Raw genomic sequence first — 4,204 nt, forward strand, 5'->3', positions numbered from 1 at the left:
TCTTTACCTCTCTAGCTCTTTATCTCAATACTTCTTCTATCTCCCCTTATATCTCTAAAACTCATCTCCCTCTCCCTAGACCTCTATATTGATATATCTTTACCTGTCTAGCTCTATCTCTCACTAGTTCCTCTTCCATGTCACCCTCTATCTCTATCTCATTATCTATCTCTCTATCATATTCAAATAATAGACAAAAAAATTGTTAATTGACCTTCCATACATATTCGATGTACCCATTCCACACCAAGGTGCAATTTCTAGTTTATAGTTCTAGCTACTTTCTTAAAATATTGATATTCCTTTAAGCCATTTTGTTCTTCTTTTGTGATGTTTAACTTCGGAGAATTTTGTTAAGAGTCCTTTCCAAGTCTCTTCGATGGTCTTTGATATTCATTAAAATACATGTATTTTACTTCAACATAGATTTCAGCAAACTATTGGAAACTGAAGCACCATAATGGAGGAATTAATTACATTATAGTGAAGGTACAAGTAAGTTATTAATTATTCTTTTTTCTAGATAAATTTACCTTTTTCTTGTTTTTTATATCATACTTTGTAGAACAGGGGATTAAATGGTTTTATCCCATTTTTTCATTTTTTTTCAATGTAAGAGATTAAGTTGGTGTTTTCCATTTTCTTATCATTGGTAATTGTAATTTTTTTTTTCAAAACTCAAGATGACATGGATACTTCCAGGTGTGTTAATGGTTTCAGCAAGTGGTATTAGATCGATATATTATAATAGCTTAATAGCTTAATTCTTTGAATTCCCTGAAACTATGTTTTAAATACCTAGTTGGGTCAATTATTATTTTTTTGTAGACTAGATAGTACTATGATCTAGAGCCTTTCATTTGAGTCTTTGGGTGCTATGATCCTATGTTCTAGCACCTCCTTTAGGTCATAATTGTTTGTTTAGAGAAATAGGTCTAATTTCTTTCTATTTCATTTGCCATGGGCTTAGACCTAGGGACCTTCTATTTGCATGTTGGGGTGCTCGCTAGCATTTTTAAAGATTACATTGCATCTAAAATAGTGCACAAACATTTCTACCTATTATATTTCACCTATAACTTTATTATTTTATGCATTTAGATCACTTAGTATATGCTAAATCTGCATCGATTTCGGTGATCTATGGCAGACAAAACTGTATGCATTTGAGATTGGAAAGATACAAATATTGTCTTTTGATCTAATTAAATCATTTTAGCTTTTATATGCACACGATTCTATCTAAATATTTTTTCTTAAAAGTAAAGGTACTTCAACTTCAATATGAACACTGTACAATAACTCTTTACAATAGCATTTTAGTAGGAGGTCGGACACTCCACAATAACACTCAATATTAACATTCCAACACTTCACAATAACGGTTTGCTTCTTAGTGGCAAGAACCACAATGTCACAAATTAATTTGATTTTTGGTGAGAAGAACCGCATTGTCACAAATTAACCATCACACTAGGCTATTACTAACAAGATTTTACTCAAATATTAATAAAAATGTCACTATAAAAGTATTCTTTCTAATTCAAGAATTTATCAACTCCAAAACCACAATATGTTTAGATCCGCTTTTCATTTATTGTTAATTGTTGTGCTAACTATAAGAAGATTGATTTTGAATCTTTGTTTTAAGTAACACAAATTTTCAAGAAGGATGTGTAATTTTCCTAAAGTAAAATATATGGATATTTTTAATTTTTTTATTGTTTTAACAAAAATATTTTTCATACTTTTTAAATATAGATTATTAAATCTGATTTTTGAATACATATTTTTTATAATTTTTTGTTACAAATTTTATGTATTACTAATTTACAATCCAACAACAATCTTATATTTTTTCATGAGTAATTTTTTCACATTACCTATATTATATTTTTACACCTATAATTCTTTTGCCTACCACAAACTTTTTTATTGTCTACAACATTTACTTTTAACTTAAGGCCAATCATTCATTCAGGATATAAGTCCACTACTTGTTTCAATGTGTAGGGAACAAAAGAAATGAACAAGCAAAAAGTTCTTTCAAAGCTCATTTCATACAAGCAAAAGGAATCTAAACTACAAATTCTTCAAAATTATAATTATAATTATTATTATTTCAATTGACTAGTACATTTTTCTTCTTTTGGATGCTCCATTGTAAATCCCAATGCACTTATGCAAGCAAATTAAACCATGATAAAACATTCCTTTGCAGTTTGTGTAAGCTTTTGTCACTCCATGTTAAGCGTTTGAACTAATTTGTTGCTCCAAACTTCGCATATAGCTACATTTTATATGTTATCTATACTATTGACTTTATATTTTTGTATATTGTTGACTTTATAAAATTGTACATCAAAGCATTAATGATTCCACAAATTTCCCTTTAACAGCGCACTTGCAAACTCGTATCTCCATCAACCAATGGTGCATCATATGCCTGCGATAATTCTACATACCTTCTCTAGGATTCACTATTGTCAGATGAACCATTAGCTCTAATAATTCAAATGCGAGAATTATACATACTTTCTTGAGGATTCACTATTTTTGGATGAACCATTAGATCTAATGGTTCAAATGTGAGAATTATGCATACCCTCTCTAGGATTCACTATTGTCAGATGCAACATTAGATCTAATTGTTCAAATTGAAGTGTAGGTGGTCAGTAAATATTATTTCCATTATTATCTTCTTAATTTAAATTATTTTCTTTTCTCTATTTCTTTGCATCTTTTGGTCTAATATTTTTTTTAAATGCCTAGTAAACTTTTTTAACGTGATTGACAACGCTGCCATGACACGCCCTTCGGCTCCACATGAAACGCTTTTCACCCGGAGCTATCAAATATCAAACTATTTTAATTACTCATTTGACAAACAAGACATATAATGATAGCAAGACAAAGAAGATTAATTTAATATGTACATATGTATATACATTTAATTGAAATAGTTTAAATCACAAACCTCTCTATCTTTAACAAATTCATATATGTCAACATGTACTTAGCATAGAATTTGGTCATCAATAATTATGGACTAGCACTCAAAAAAGAAATGATTGATATTGCTAAAACATGAAGACACTAATTAACTTTTACAATTATATCTAAAGTTAAGTCAATAAAAGATCTTTTGATACAACCACCAATTTCCTTCGATTGAAATTAAGAAAATGAAAAACAATCCTAACACCAACATCGACCATGCATTTATGATATAAGCTCACTAACTTCTTGTTTCAATATATAGGCATGAAAGAAATGAACAAGAGAAAAACTCTTTCTAAGTTTATTTCATACAAATAAAAGAAATTATTTATTACAAATATGTAATGCAAAATTTTTCAAATGTTTCAAACATTATTATATATATTTCTAAATTGTAATGCAAAATTATATAGACAATAAAAAATATACTTCTGTCAAATGTTAATTTACTTATACTTTTCTATGGGCTTAACTCTTGCACCTACTTATGATGCAAGTGCTAATTTATAAGGTTGTACACAATATTGAATAATATTGTGATTAAATTTGAAATAACAATCTCTACCCCAAACTGGTCTTTTGTTGTCATTTTGTCTCCAATTTTAGTAGTTAAACGAACAAAGAGGATAGTTGCTTTCTTGGATCGATTTCCAAGTTTAGAATTGTCCTTCAAATTACGATGCTGCAATTGCAAGAAATCATGAATTCTAACCAGACTTTATCGAAAATAATATGGAATAGTTTATTTTCAAATTTCAGCCAGAACAAAAGCAATGATATGAGCAAACAAAATTTAGTTTCGAAAATAATATGGAAGTTTATTTTCAAATTTCCTTTTTAGTTTCGAAATTAAATTCCTTTGCAAAGGTCAGCTTCAGAACAAGAAAAGCCTGTATCTAGAAAAAGTAAGAGAGGTCTCGCCGGGATTCGAACCCAGGTCGCTGGATTCAAAGTCCAGAGTGCTAACCACTACACTACGAAACCGTCTTTTATATTAGAATTTATATATAATTTTATTATAGATTGAGAGGTAAACAATATAACCACAACCTGCACTTCTCATAAATTACAATATGAATAGCTTTACAAATGCGATATTTTCTCTACTCTTTCTTACAGAAATGCATTCATCTAGTTTTCAAAATATGAATATCAAGAATTAAAATATGTTGATTAATTTTATGTATTTTTAATTTTTTAATTT

At 28.8% G+C, this 4,204-nt stretch overlaps 1 non-coding gene across 1 annotated transcript; it reads right to left on the minus strand.

Annotated features, from left to right (window-relative positions):
• Positions 1-3,912: 3,912 nt before the first annotated feature.
• Positions 3,913-3,984, minus strand: TRNAQ-UUG (transfer RNA glutamine (anticodon UUG)). Its single transcript has one exon. It is a non-coding gene; the product is annotated as a tRNA-Gln (tRNA).
• Positions 3,985-4,204: the final 220 nt, after the last annotated feature.

This window comes from Cryptomeria japonica, chromosome 7 (genome assembly GCF_030272615.1).
Source record: "Cryptomeria japonica chromosome 7, Sugi_1.0, whole genome shotgun sequence".
Taxonomy (NCBI): domain Eukaryota; kingdom Viridiplantae; phylum Streptophyta; class Pinopsida; order Cupressales; family Cupressaceae; genus Cryptomeria; species Cryptomeria japonica.